The sequence below is a fragment of the Falco punctatus genome (genome assembly GCF_963210335.1).
Source record: "Falco punctatus genome assembly, chromosome: 3".
In the NCBI taxonomy this organism is placed as follows: domain Eukaryota; kingdom Metazoa; phylum Chordata; class Aves; order Falconiformes; family Falconidae; genus Falco; species Falco punctatus.
This window is the reverse complement of record NC_137582.1, coordinates 107,129,378-107,144,796: the sequence shown is the minus strand read 5'-3', so window position 1 is coordinate 107,144,796 and position 15,419 is coordinate 107,129,378. Positions and strand designations below refer to the sequence as shown.

At 39.3% G+C, this 15,419-nt stretch overlaps 1 protein-coding gene across 1 annotated transcript in view; it reads left to right on the top strand.

Annotated features, from left to right (window-relative positions):
* The first annotated feature begins 27 nt into the window (after positions 1 to 27).
* PLCH2 (phospholipase C eta 2) overlaps positions 28 to 15,419 on the top strand; it is a 121,937-nt gene continuing 106,545 nt past the window's right edge. Inside the window, exons 1-3 of the mRNA XM_080381269.1 lie at positions 28 to 168; positions 2,106 to 2,235; positions 3,217 to 7,841. The gene's annotated coding sequence lies outside the window, so the exon portion shown is untranslated. The remainder of the gene's footprint in view (positions 169 to 2,105; positions 2,236 to 3,216; positions 7,842 to 15,419) is intronic.

Below are 15,419 nucleotides of genomic sequence, written 5' to 3'. Positions count from 1 at the left end.
ACGCACAGCCCGGCTGAGGAGGAGGCGGGAGCCGCTTCCCTCCGCTCCACAGCGCTGCGGCGGCCGCCGCCTGCCGGCCTTCCCGCCTCGGGGGGGCGGGCGCCCAGCGCGCTTCCTAACGCGGCCGCAGAGCGTGGCCTGAGTGGTGGCAGTAGTGCCCCAGCTGAGGTAAATCGCGTAGGCCAGGCGAAGGCGGGAGGCCGGGCTCCCCGCAGCCGCTCTGCTGGAGGCGCGAACCGCCGGGAAGGCTTGGCGGGGCGGTATGCCTGCCTTTCGCCGCCCCTCGCCGCCAGGTGCCCCGCTGTGTGGGCTGGGGGGTCCCGGGCCACGGTAGTGCCTGTCCCCAGCGCCCGTCTGCCGCGGCGGGCCGACTGCGTGGTGTCCTTCTGTGGCTGAATCACTGGTAAAAGGCGGGGTTTGGAGAAGGAGAAAGATGACTGAACGTGAGCTTTAAGATCTTACTCAACAGCGCTTCTTATACATTGCTCTTGATGTTGTGTATAGTTGCTAATTTATTTAGGGAATTAAAGACTTGTGATTCTTGTCACAAGGCTTATTGGCCTCTCGATGGAGACAGCCAGAATCCCATTACTCACTAGGTGGCTGTTGCAGGTGTGACCAGTATCTAGAAAGCCGATTTTTTTCCTCTGCTCCCTACAAAATGGCCTTTTAAACAAAGGTAGCATCGTTCTGAAAACGTTTTCTACCTGTATGCATCTTGAAGTCTGATGCATTCTTTCTTTTTGTCAAAACGGGGTTTTTTCATTTCCTTAGCAGATTTTAATGCCATGGAGTTATAAATCCAGTTTTTTAACGTGCTGAAGCAAAGGGGAAGTTCTGCCATGTAACTGATTTATTTGACAAAACTACTTTCGTGTAGGTTGAAATAGATGTTTTCCAGAAGAGTTTACAGGCTACTTTCAAGTGAGTTACTGCAATATTAATGTGACAGGAGCTGGAGCTTGTACTTGTTTTTTTTCTTCTCAGCGCAGAAAGGCTACCTACTGACAAACATAAACACAAGTAAACTGGAACTTTGTAGTCCTTTCGTTTTCAGTAGTCTGTTATTAGCAACACTGCTTGTGACATCAAAGTTCTAATTGACGTGTACCAAAAGTTGTAAATTATAACTGAGATTCATCACAGCTTTATGTAAGTGATGCATTCATATTCCCTCCCTCCTTGCTCCAGGTGCAACTCAAATTTTTATTTGCTACTGTATCAAGGGTGTATAACATAAATGAAATTGCAGATTGTTCAATGTGTTGCTATAAAATCCATGCAATTAAGGAAAAGCTTAACATTTTATTTAGTAAAACAGTAGGGGGAGCACCTGCATAAGGAAACAACCCGTGAGAAATGGGGATTACAGAATGTGACATTTTCACATCTAGTGTTCCCTTCCTATTTAAACCCGGACATATCATAGTGATCTGATATGGCCCGAGTTAAGAAACTTGAAGCTGCTAGCCTAAATTACAGCATTTTTAAAAAATATTAAACTAAACCAAATTGGCCAGTCTTTGGGTGATTTTGTTCAGAATTCCAACTCCCCTTGTACTCCCATATGTTTTTATTTTTTTAAAAGTGAGAGCTATGATTTCCACATTCTTTCGTGTGTCCAACAGCTCAGTTGCTGAGAAAAATACAAAGCAAGGGAAGAATGGTTAAAATTGGAGGACTTGGTAACTTTCTCACCACAAAACTATTGGTTGCTATTTCAACATTGCATAGGCAGCATAGCAAGTGTATCCTAATCATAGTTTATTTTTTCTACTGACTCTGATAGGTAGGATTTCCATTGTCTTGTGCCCTAGGATTTCCTTCAGCAATCCAGAGGTTCATATCTTTTAAATCAGTTGCACCTGAGAAAATTGGAATATAAGAAATATGGGGGAGTTAGGAGCAAATGGTGGTACTTTGTTGGAGATGCTGACTTAGCTTAGAATGGTATTTGCTTGGTTGTGATCAAATGTTAGAGAAATTGATTGGAGTGCTAGGTATAATTTCTCATGTGTGCTCTGTATGAGATACCTATTTTATTAAGTGTGCAGGGTACATGTTTGCTGCCATTTTATTGAAGGGCATAAATACGGTTTTCTCAGTTTACAGGTCAAGAAACTAAAGAAGAGCTCGAGAGACTTTTTTTGCAAAGCTGAAATGCTGGCTGATGAGCACTTAATTATTAGACTGGAAACCATTTATAAAGCTGAAGATAAGTTCAGGCTTCTGAAGGTCAGATTTTCATTCCTTTAAAATTTTGGATTTTTGGGAGATTGTATGGTAAATAATACTCTTTCTATTTAGTAGAGTTAGTTGTTTTTAACAGCACAGTCAAAGTGTATCCAAAAGCTGTAAGAAGAATGATGTAATGAATTCTTAGGGTCCAGTAGAAGTCTGCATAACTGACTGTAGGGTCTATTCCTTCTTTTTGTAGTAGAAAACTGAAACTGACCTTAGTAACAGCTGAAAATCCAAATTGTAAGCAGTTTTCAGCGCTGCATGGTAATTGCTTTGGTTTTGTGTGCATTGTCTGTTCTTGGCATTAATATTTTATAGGGTCAAGTGATTAATTATTTACTGATGTTTTTGAATTTACCCTTTAACTGTTCGTAATTACCTAGGGTTCCAGGCTGCCAAGACTGTTCCCACAAATGTTAAAACATGTGTTTAACTTCTCTGTATGTGACCATTCTTGACAAATTAAATGGATTTTGTTATACTCTAAAAGTTAAATTGTTTTATGCTGTTTTGAAGGGTGGGGAATTTGTTGAGTATGGCAATGAACATATGTTCTTCTCTCAAAAGAAGGAGAGTTGTCAAAATCTAGAAAAAAAATCAAAATACTTTTTTTTTTGAGCTGAGGAGATGACGTCATGCCAAATAGTCTTTCCATTTTGGGTAGACAGCTTTAATGTATATACCATTGAGGAGAATTGTCCTCTGTTTTAGTTAGCTGCTTACTTGCACTGAAAGTTGCAAGTAAGAGAGGGATAGACCTCCCTTGCCACCTCTTGTGTGTGGTAACTGATCATTGTAGTAAAGAAAAACATCCTTTGTTTCTTGATTTCTAGCACTGTGAATTTTTAGGCAGCTGCTGTGTTTTATATGAGAAGTTCCATTGGCACGTGTGTATAACAGTCATGATATTTCCATACTTCGTTTTTCTTGACTCACTAAAATACATAATAAATCAATATCATTATCTCTTCTTAGGAGATGGGACAAATTGAGAAACAAAGAAGTGATGGGACACCTAGAAAGTAATGCATTGAAAATAAGCTTAATTCAGCGTTCTGCCTCCTGGAACAGGTCTTTTTTGCCCGTGCAACGTTGGGTTATATTTTTAAGTGCTCTGGAGTTTTATGTGTATATGTCAATATAAGAAAAATGAAGTACCTGAATATATTTATTTTTAAACCTAACAAGTTCCTGAATGCTCTCAGGAAAAAGGAAACTATTTCTATACATGTTACAGCTACTCTGATATGCTTTTGGACAGTTAACTGTTATTGCAGGACAAAGCCTTGCTACTGATAAGAAGTTGCTCTTCTGCATAGTTGAAGAGTGGACAGAATTTTTTCCTTTTAGTAGTTCTTTCCTAAGGGAATGTTTTCTAGTCTATGATTTTGCTCTCTGTAAACAAGTAACAGTTAAGAAGTGTGAATATTCAGGGGAAAATACAAAACAGGCAAATGAAAACAACAAAAAATTCAAAGCATTAGGTAGGACTGTTAGTTGTGAAATAACAAAGTGAAATAATTTAATATTAAACATTCAATCCTGCCAACTCTTGGGGAATTTGTGTCTTTGTTGATCTGCCTTCCACTTTTGCCTTACTTATTCTTTCTGTCACTTTTTTTCTTGTTCTTCCTGTTAGTGTCTTGGTAGTTGTGCTGCTATATGTTGTATGATAAAATTTCTTCTCCTGAAACTAGTTTTTTTAAGGGAATAAAAAACACTGCCTGTTGAGGGCCAGTGTTGTGCTGCAGGTGTCAGTCTAGACTCAAACTTGTGCTTATTCTGCATATTTCAGGTAATTTCTCTTTCTCTGAGAAAGTTGCAGGAAACCAGTTGTTGTTTTTATTTTGTGGACCTGGAATTACTAAACAAAAGGACTGTAAGGGGTACTTTGAGCAGTGATTTGTGATTGCTGATTAGAAGTGGGGCTGAAACTCATTGGTAGTGTGTTCAGGTTCTGTATATATGCATGCTAAAGATGATATTGTTCAGTGATGATGTGGAAGTGAGGAGCACTGGACAATTCTTAAAAGTCTGAGGGAGGAAACCTGAATTGGCAAATGTTTTGTGATGTGTGGAGGATTCAGTGAATTATGCCTTGCTTCTCCTTACTTCTATTTTCTCACTTCCCTATGAGTCTGCATACTCCTTTTTGGAGAATAATGGTTTTGAAATGTTCTGTAAGTAATCTTTTCTTGACAGTCACATGAACGTGACATGAAATGGCTTCTGTTCCAATGCTGCGCAGTGTTTGTGTGTGTTAGCGTAGCTGGCATTTACCTCTCACTTGAAGAAAGTTTTATCAATCTGTATTTGCAAATGTTGGGTTTTTTCCTTTTGTTGTATTTCTTAAATCTTTCTGCTGTGTAGAAAGTTTAGATCTTCTGCATCTAGCCCCCTGTGTTGATTTACATGGAGATTTTTCTGTTTCGTTCACAGAATTTGCTATGCATAGAATTTGGGCTAATGAATAGTGCAACATTTATAGGCAACACTGTTTCATACAATGGGGAATATATAATCCACCAAATAAGAGTATGTATTCATTCCTGTGTGGGGACAGACAACCCCCTTAAAAAACTTCCCAACAAAATTACTTCTTGGACTGGGAAGCAGTAGAGGGAAGTTCTACAGTTAGGATTATTTCATATAGGCTGGGATTATTCTTTGTAGACCCAGGCCAAACCCGCTTCTCCCATAGATTCCATCCTCTGGCAAAACCAAAACAATGAATTAAAAGATTTAGAATGAGAGAAGTGGCTGATCTGAATGCAGACTGTATAAGTAGTGCGTTTTTTGTAAGGAGAAGAAATATGTGCTATATTTGCCAAAATAATAAACCAGCACTTTTTCCTAATCTAATACTAAGCAGTTAAGCATATTAAGCTTAAAAAGCATAGTGCCATACACACCTCAAGGACCTGAGGCTCTAGAACCTTTCAAATGCTGCCTACTAACCTGATGAATGCCTCTTGAATACTCTCTATCATGAGAATTATTATATAGATTCTTGGCCCACCATGATCCTTTACCAATGTGATGGTTCAGCTGATGCTGGAAGTGACATGGTAAAACAGCCTGGGATTAACCTGGCTAGTTGTTCTCTTCGTCACATGCAGCAAGACCAGGCTAACGTTACACAGCGATCTGCAAGGAAAATCTGTTTCTTCTGCTTTGTATTGTGATTGATATTGGCAACTGCAGAAAAGTGCCATATCTCTTAAAATCTAGCTGCTGTCTTTTACTTAAGCTTTTGCAAGACAAATTCCTGTGCAGAATTTGTTTCCATTGTATGCTTCTCTACTTTTCCTTATAACAGACCTGCTAAGGGAGTGACTTGCTTCACTGACGTTAACATAAGGAAGTCCAAAATGTAAAACAAACTCAGTGCACAGTAATGATTAACTTCTCCTCCCACATGTTGCTTGTCTGTGCATTATTAAATATGGTTTTACCTCTGCAGACCTGTTAGTATAAAGAGGTTTGGCGTGCAGCTTTCAAACACGGCAATAAGCAGATGTTTCAGTTTCCAACCTGAAGAACAGGTTCTGCAGATGTAAAAGGAACGAAACGTCTGCTCAGGGTTGTTACCACCCTCTGATTCCTTTTGCCTCCTCCCACTTTGAACTTGTTACCCTGGAGCTGGACTGTTTGAATAAGGACTGTAAGAGCTGCTTTGTGATCAGTGAGCTGAGAGCCCTTAACATGTAAAGTGCAGGGGTGGAGCCTTCGCTCTCAGACTTCGGAGTTCCCTCCCCCCTCTTTTTTTGTCACGCTTATGAAGGTTCCGATGCACCGTGCAAAGAAGCCAGGACAGCTTGTCTGCACTGTCCAGAGGGAAGAGGCAAAGGTATGTGGATTTTTGTTTAATTTGCTACTTTCTATTTCAGAAATAATTTTGGTGTACTTTTAACACTTTTTCTCACTCACAGAATTCGTTGCTAACTTCTAAAATACGCTAATGCAGGCGTATATATAGCTTTGTGACTGTAACAGTTTGCTACTACTTCTGCTTTTGCCTTTTTTAAGGAAGACAGAATGGAAAGAACGTGCTGTCTGATGCTTGGTTTTGGTCATGCTCTTTCTGTTTCATGAAAATGTTCAGGAACCTTGAAATTCTGTTAGTCCTAAGTTTTCAGATTCTCCGAGCTTGTGGGAATGAAGCAAACTGCATTTGTGATTTAAGTTGAGGCATTTCTAACTGGACAACTGCTTTCTTCAATGCAAGAGACTAGCACATTCATTCTGAAATGATAACTTGAGCCTTGATGTTTCACAGGTATACTAAGCCAAAACTAAGACTCTCTTAGATAAGAGAAGTTGAATGTAAAATAAACTTCAGATATTTAAATAAAATACCAGTTAAATAATACAACCTGGCTGATTCTGTGACTGAACAGTTGGTAAGTCTTAACTTGGAAGGAAAGACACACATGACCCTTTGAAAGGGTGTGCATTTGGCTTTTTCTTTAGGTCTTTGTTTTGGGCTGTGGAGAAAGAATTTTCGGTTCTTTCCTGGCATAAAAATGTAGGTTATGACTGCAGAGATAAAGACATAAGGATGGACGAATTCCTAGTGCTGTGTATGCTTCCAGTGCCTCAGGCTCAAGGTCTTAAACTTACCCCACATCCTAAGGGTAGTAATTTCTAGAACCATGCTTTTCTTTCATGGTAGAGGTAGGTTCAACTGTTAATAAAATAGGACTAGGATTCACTGCTGACTGAGTTAAGCTTGAGATAGGAAATTGATGCTGTCTTCAGCATCTAGCTCTCAGTTAAGTTGGTTGTATATGGTTCAAAAGAAAATGATCAAAGTTTTGCCTTTTAAGGGAGCTTTTTCTGGTTTTACTGAGGGGGGGGGGGGGAAACTGTAGCTGGGGAGAATTCTTTTTTGCCTAGTAAGATTAGGTATGGAGGAACTGTTAGTCCAAATGAAGGACAGAGGTTGTGAGGGAAGGTCAGCAACTACTGATGAAATGTACTAGTTATCTAAATGCGGGCATGATTGCATGGTGTCATAGTTACTGCATTCTAATGACCTCAGTACCAGTGCGTGAAGAACGGATAAATAAATGCTAACTTGCCTCTGAGCTCTTCGGTAGGTGGACAACTTGTTTTTAATTGTCTGCTTCTGGGCACTGGCTGTGACCAGATACATTTGACATGGCAGACTGGTTAACAGTGGGCTTTTTTATTTAATAAGCAAAATATTTTGTCAGATCTACTTCTGTCATACATACTTGTATAATATATAAGCCTGCATAACTGAATCTTGAAGCACTAAGGGGTTGCTGATTCTTTTATTTAAAGACTATGTTGGGAAGGTCAGCTCCTATAATGCGTCATGTTTTGATCCTTCTCAGCCTGGAGAACCTATCATTCTGATCATCTGCTTAAGGTGTGGCTTCCTGTCTAAAGCCAGGAGAACTTTAATCTGAGTGGGTTTTTTTGTTACTTTGTCTTATCCTTATGTTAGTCTTGGAAAGTTAATTTTTCCTCTGATTGTCCTTGCAACTCACGGAGATTCTCATCTTATAGATCCGCAAGTCTTCTAGGGCTGCAGATAAATGGATTGTTTGTTAACTTCTGCCTTGTCATTGGTAAGTAAATGACTTTGCAATGGAATGTCCTCCCTGTGAATATCTGTGAAACCTATTAAAATCGTGCCCTACAGACCACTGCAAAATCTTCAGTCATTGCTTGCTTTTAGTTTGTTTGTGTTCTGGCTTTGCAAAAACAAGTTTCTAGTTATGGCCAAGCTCCTCTATATTACCTGAAAAGGCTTTTGTTTTCTTCTTATGTGGCATTTGACATTTCTGTAATTTATGTTGAGTTAAAAGCTACTCCATACTTACCCTAAACTGTCCGAGAGCATCTAAGTGAATGTGCTGGAGGAAATCCTTCTCATTGTGAGAGCTTGTTGATAATATTCATGTATTGTAAAAAGTTGTAGATGTAAAAGACTGAAATTCTTTTGTAAAAGAATCATTACTCTTGGTTAAGGATAAAAGTTATAGAGTGTATGATTCTTCTAAAGTTCTTTATTCACAGTTTCAGAATACCGCAACCTTACTTGGTTTTAAAATAGAACGTACAGAACACTCAGTTTGTAAATATAATTCACAGGAGCCAGCTTATTTGTGAATATCACTGGAATTTGTTCTTGTTAGGCCTGTTAATTTGTTTAGAGCTGAAAAAATGACTGTATAAATGAATTTGAGTGGGTAGTAGGATGAGGCTGAAGAATTTTTTTGGTAGAGATTCTCTCAATTACTAAGGATCATCTGAATTTACTGCAATACGTTTGTCATGCACAAAGATATCTCAGTTCTGCATTAGTTACCTATAAAACGATCCACTGCTTCCCATGGTAGACTTAAATTAATCAGATGTTACTATTGAAATATATTTTCCAGTGTTATGCCTGAATTTTCTTTCACTTAATTCCACTGGCTTGGACTTATTTCTGAGTTAACCTCAGAGCAATTCGGAGCATTGATACTGCCAGCCTCGCTAAATGACAGCAAACCTTCCTGTGTATCACTTACTGTGGATAATTCTTAATGGCATATGTGAAATGAGTGGTAGGTGTAGACCATGCATTCAGGATCAGATGATAGTGAAGAAAAGGCATGTTAACATGAGCCATATCCTATTCCACAGGGCCAGCTAGTCTCCCTTCCTGGCCTCTGAACTAAGTATAACATACATAGCCACTTTGTAGGACATCTCACCTCAGTATTTGCTTCAAGTCTTTATGAAGTTCTGGACTTCCACATTGCTGCTTAGAATACAGACTCTAAATCCATAGGGAATTTCCAAACCTTTTATTCATTGTTTAATCTGCCTCCATTTTGTGGGAGTGGAGCACTTGCCTTCAGCACACGTTAAGTACACAGTAAGGTCATTGGATAGGTACCTGCAAAACTGCAGGCTGTGACAAATCTTTGCACATGCTTAGGCAAAGTTCTTTCATTCCTGTTGTGTTTCTGTACATTACTATCTGGCAGACTGCATGTGAGTTTGTGCATTATCCATAGAAATGTTGAGTGTAGACATCAAAACAGACAGGTCTAGTGCTTCAGTATCTTGAGAGGCTAGGTTTCTGTTGTTCTGCAGGAGGCCTAATGGCTAACAAAGGAACAGTGGTAGCTGGAGTTCACAATTGAAAAAATCTTTGGTTTTCAAATAGTAATTGAACAAAAATCTCAGTGTGTTCAATTAAGAGATGAGAAAATGAAGAGGATAGGGCTCTGGATGGGGAGGTGATGTTTCAGGCTACATGTTGTGAACAACTTCCTCAGGTGCAAAATGGCCACAATAAAATAAACTCTTTGAGTCAAGTGCGTCAGGCTGTATTGTTGAGAAGAGCCATATAAGAATTTTGTCCCTAAGCCTCTAGCTGCTTGAAGCTAGCCTGCAGGCCTTTGGATCTCATTTGTTAGACCTCACTGATCCATCTGAGGTTGGATTTCAAGCAAGCATGAGGTAAACATTAAAATAAACACTTTAATAATTCTAGACGTGCAGTTTCTCCATATCCATGGACCCGAAAGCATTAGCTGGGTGAGGTTTTGAGATCCATTTGAGTCAGAAATACAGCATGCAACTTGAGAGATTGAATTTTGTATACCTGGTTCTGATCTGGCCCTGCTCTTTTTCATTTTTTATTTCAGCCTTGCTTGTTTCCATTTAATTAAGGAATGGCTCCTGGAGAATCTTCTGACATCTTAATAGTTGTCAGGGAGCTTTGGATTGCCTCAGAAATTAGGAGGGAAATCAGGTGGGAAGGTGGAGGAGCTTTACATGGTAACATTCCTGGGAGAATTTGAAAGTGCTGCAAAAACTATGTAGTTCCCATCCCCTCCAGGTGTTGTTTGCCAAAGGCCGTTATGCAAAAACTTGCAATACCGCTTTTTGTGTTGAATCTGATATTAAGAGGATGTCTCTTCATAGCTCTTCTTGCAGGACTAGTTACTATAAAAGAACTTAAAAGAAGCTCTTCCCTGCCTCTTCTCCCCTTCAAGATGACTCTGCCCCCCATTTATTATTCCTGTTATTCCAGATTTCCTAGTGCCCTTAGATGCTGGAACGTATTTTCTGGAAGTTTTCTCTGCCTTTAACTGAAAACATGTAATATGTGTTCTACTTTAAAAATAAAAAAAGAAGTAAGGAATGGAGCCTGAGGAAACCATGGAAGCATGCAGTAGAGGTGCCTAGAAGAAGCTATATAGCCTGCAGAGGAGAAAGTGAAAAACAGAACTTTGGGATGTGTTATGTGCTGGTATTGTCTAGTGGGTTTGCTGCAAGAGCTAAGGGAATATATTCTTTTTGATTTGGTGTCAAGCGTGTGACCACATGGGATTGTACAGAGGTAGGTGGCTGTGAGTAGGGCTGGAGATAGGTTGTCAGGTGGCTGAAACTGCCCCAAAGACTTGTGTTAAAAAGTCTTTGATAAAGATTGGGTTTACCAGTTGCTGTAATGCACACTTAGAGCTGGCCTGTGGTGTGTGGATTTGGGAGGTGTGTGTGCTGTTTACACTTAGAAACCACTTGGTGCATTTGGTGCTGTATGCCTCAGATCATGAGATTGCAGTCAATTATTTTGGTTTTGGATCATCCTTCGTTAAATAACTTAATAGGGTTTTTTTGTCTCCTGAGTATAAAGTGACCTATTCCACTTTTCCTTTCCCTCCTGTGAGTTTAGACAGATTTGGAATGAGATGAGGTTATTGAAGTAATGTTATTTATTGACTAACAAAGTCCTAAGTCCACAGTAAAGTGGTGAAGGAAGCGGAGCTGCACTTTGATATTTACTGTATTAGGCCCTAAAGACTTGCTACCTTGTAGCAAGTCCACTAGTTAGTGTGTGTGTATGTCACTGCCCTCTGTCTGACAAAATCAGAATGGGTTGACCCCTTCCTGCTAATGGAGAAGGAGATTCATTAAAGAAATTAGTTTGGATGTTTGGGAAAAAAAAACCAACACATGGCCTTCTCTAAGTTGCCCAGTGTGTTTTTCTTGTTTGCAGTATATACATGTAGCCGCCACTTCCACCAACTCTCTTTCTGTCTTACAGTAGGGTGAAGAAAGATGCACTTGAAAAGCGCCTGTGCTTTTGATTCTGTTCAGGTTCCTTACTCTGTGGTAAACTAAAATGTTGCCAGCTTTGCAGATCCTGATGAAAACCTTTGCCCAGCCTTAGGTGCAAGATGATGAGTTACTGAGGTTTGAAAAACATCTGAAGGATGATCTTTTTAGACAATGGCATTAGAAGAGTGCACACAAAGTATTTTTATCACCAACCCATTTCTAGGAGTATTTGTTGTAAATTAAATGTGAATTGCAAACCAAGAGAATTCAATGCTCCCCCAGCTCAACTGTTTCTTAGAGAAGGCACTTAAATGTAGATCAGTTATTAATCTTAATAAAAAGCAGCATGTAACCCTAAAGACAGTGCAAATAGATTAGATTTGAGATGTTCAAAGGAGCTTGTACGCTGCTTTAAATTGCAGAGGAACTTGGGCATCTACACTTATTTAAATCTATGGTGTGAAATTTTTGTAGCAATCTAAGTTGTAAGAGAACTGGAGAGGATCCTCTTGTAATGGATTTTGAAACCCTACAATTCTTCTGAAGTCTGTCATTCTCTTTCGTGCTTGGAATCGGTATTGCACCCTCTGCTCATCACCTTTCTCCTTGTCATTGAAGGTCATTACGTTATTTCTGTGTCCTTCTATTATCTATTTTGAAGTCTGTCATGACTGGCTTCTACTTTGTGTAAAGCTTTCAAGATAGTCAAATGTTTGAAAGTAGTGTAGATTTGTGGAGTATTTGCACAATGTTATAAAGAGGGAGCTATGCTGTAGTTAAAGACACTAGTCTTTACTTCCATTTACAGAAAGCAAGTATTAGATTGTCCTATTTTTGCAGTTTTCATTGAATGGGCTTGTGTAATTTTCTCCCAAAGCTGCATGTAATTAGCTCTGTTTTCTTAGTGTGTGTGCATGTACTTGATATTCTCCAGTGGTAAGATGCCTGCTTATTGGCTTTCAGTTGTCAAACACAGGCAAAGCTTTATCCCTCTCCAGTTATCCAGAGTAGGTTAGAGAAGTGAAATCAGAATACAGATCAAAGATGCTGTATTACATACATGCCTTCCCTCTCTGGGAATTTTGGCTGTGTTATATTGGAAAAATGTAGTCATCAGTGTGGTTAAACCTGTGCTCTGGATCTATTCTGTGCATCTAAAAGGTTTTAACTACCTTGATTAGCTTTTCGTATTGTTCCAATTTGAGGTTATATATATATAAATTTCTACTATAAACACTTTGTCTTAGTAATGATAGAAGTGGTAGAAAACTACAATAAATATGTACTGGAAAAAGGCTGATGGGGGAAAAAACCCCTTTGCTTTTAAATAGGGCAAGACCCTCATTTCACTAGCAACAATTGTTACTATTTGACCTCACCATTTAGCTAACAAGATATATTAATTTTATTTCATATTATCTCTTACTGTCCTTTTTCTTCTTAGGCTTTTGTATCTGGCCCTACTAGGCATCCTCAGGAGAAAGCTGATCATGTACCACTGACCTGGTAAAGGACAACTCATGTTGCCACCTCCTTTCTAACTCCCCCAGCATGTTATTCCTTAATATCTAAGAGATTGATCAGTGCAGCAATAAACTTCTGTACAGAAGTAAAGCAGCTTGATTAGAGGTCATAGGCTTTATTCTTAAAAGAAATTCCTGCCTCTTTAGATGAGGTTGAAGAAAAAAATTAAAAAAAGATGGGCTTCTGGAGAGTGACCAAGACTGCTAACATAATTGAGAGTATTAACTTTATTAATATTATAGATCTCTTGATTACAAATGGCATTGGAGGCTGTAATCAGTCTCCTCTTCAACATGACTCACAAATTCCCATATGCAGTAAAAGCATAGCTTTTCCAGCAGTAGTCGCTTCCTGTCTGTCTCCTAACAAGGAGACCTTCCTCTCCCCATTCCTTCTCCGAGACTTTTTGTTTTTTGTGGTCTATAGTACGAAACTTGTGTTTTCAAAGTACTTTTGAACCAAGCTATTGGATGAGATTTAGAGCCTTGCTTAATTAGTTCCCTTTGCTCTTCTAATAAAAATGTCCTGTTCTCCCTTGCTAATAAGAAATGCAAATGTTCTTAAGAAGCAAGAGGCTGCTGTGTGCTGTGTTTCCATTGTCATTTCAGATAGGTCTGGGAACTGGCTAGTAACACATAATGATTATGAAACTGAGAGGGTTTTTGGTAACTCGGGATAAATAGGGAAGGGGATTGCAAACAAGTCTGTTCCCTATGTATAGAAATTGTTGGAAACTTCAGGATTTGTTTAGTAAAGTAAATGCTAAAGTCATATGACACAGTCAATATAAGCCTGAAATAAATTATTTGGATTTAATAATAAGTCTCCTACTTGCATAAGGAATACTCAGTTACATCATTCAGCAAAAATGCAGGGCTCTCCTGCATCTGCGGCTCTAGTTCAAGCTGTTAAGGGGCGGGTGAGGAAAAGCTGACAAATGTTAAGTGTTCCTTTTAAGTGGGATGACTGTATTCTGGGTGTAAGGTGAAGGCATCAGGCTGCCAGAAAGATATTCTGATGTCCTCTTTTCTTGACTGCCTTTTTCTCTGCTTCCTTCTTATATTTTTAACTGAACTGGTTGCCAGAGGACTCTCTATCATATGCCGGTTCTGTGCATGCTCTGTCCCTTGGGAAAAAGAATTTTATATCACACCCTAAGGTGTGGGCTTACCCCCTTGTTCCATAGTACTGAAACAGACTTCTTTCATTTTGCAGTTGCTTTGGATATGAAGTAGCATGCCTGGGCGTGCAAGTTATCTCAAATGGAATTGCCCAGTGAATGGATTGCATTCTTTAAAATGAACAGCATGTCATAGTGAACCACAGCAGAGTTTAAAAGCAAATCCCAAGTCTCAGATTCGAATACTTTAAACTATTTTTTCTCTCGTTTGATAATGGTTTGATCTTTTATTCTATTTGATCTTCTATCCTATTGATCTTTTTTTTCTGATCAAACTATTCAGTTTTAAGTGATGACTTAGTTTTTGTATGTTTCATCCACAGTCAGTGATTTGTTCTGGAAGGATATCCGAGCTTGTCTGAGTTCTGGTGGGTGCCACACAATACCTCTCTGAACAGGGCAGGGCAGGGGGTGGGAAAGCAGGTCTTCTGGAGTTAGGTTTTTTAATACTAGTGATGTAAAAATGGCTAAAGGATTGTTAATGCTGTACAGAGCTTTGTTTGTCCATAAGTGATAACTATCCTTCCTTTAGGGCTTTAAGTCTTGCTTTCTAAGGGAATACAGCACCTCACACAATAATTCTTAGGTAGGGCTCTTAACCTGAGCAGTCAGTTTAGATCTTGTTCATGTGGTCTGAACAGATACAGTTGCTCTGTTCTGGCTGTTTTGTGACTTTTGTCAGTGAGTAGTGCTGTTCTCAGAGGCTAGAGTGTTTCCTAGGATAACACAGGTGAAATATTTTCAGAGAATGTAACTGATGTTTTTCATCATACAACCTTCACAAGAAATTTTCCAGGAAAGCCAGCTGAGTTTCTTTCCTTTAATAGGAAGTCTGGCCCCTGAATCTTGCTCTGAGATACCAGCTTGAATACTGCTGTTTTTTTTAAGGATTAATTGTGTGCCTTTTCCGTTGGCTGCCTAGGATTTTGGGGGACATTCAGCTTTCTGATTCAGGGAGAGGGGCTGGCCTACTCCCCACACCCCCGCTACCCCAAAACAATATGGCTATGCTGAAGGAGGGGAGAAAGGTAAGTCTGAGGACCTGTAGAGAAGGTCTAAAAGGTGGGACTGAGTGTAGAAAGAGCATCTTTTGCATGAAAACAAGATATTTAGAGATCAGCTGAGTCACAACAGCTTCACTTTCAGATCAGAAAAAAAGAGTAAAGAATGTGAATTTTACATGACTCAAGACAATAAAATACTCAAGGAGCCATATCCTCATATAATGTAAGGTATTACAGCTCATCTGCTTTCACTGAAATGATGCCAGTATATACCAGCATGAACATCTGTGCCTATTCAGTCTTCCTCACTCATGGATGTGTTCTTTTGTGTATAGTGAGTCACAGTGATTGAACTTCCTACAACAAAGGAAATGACC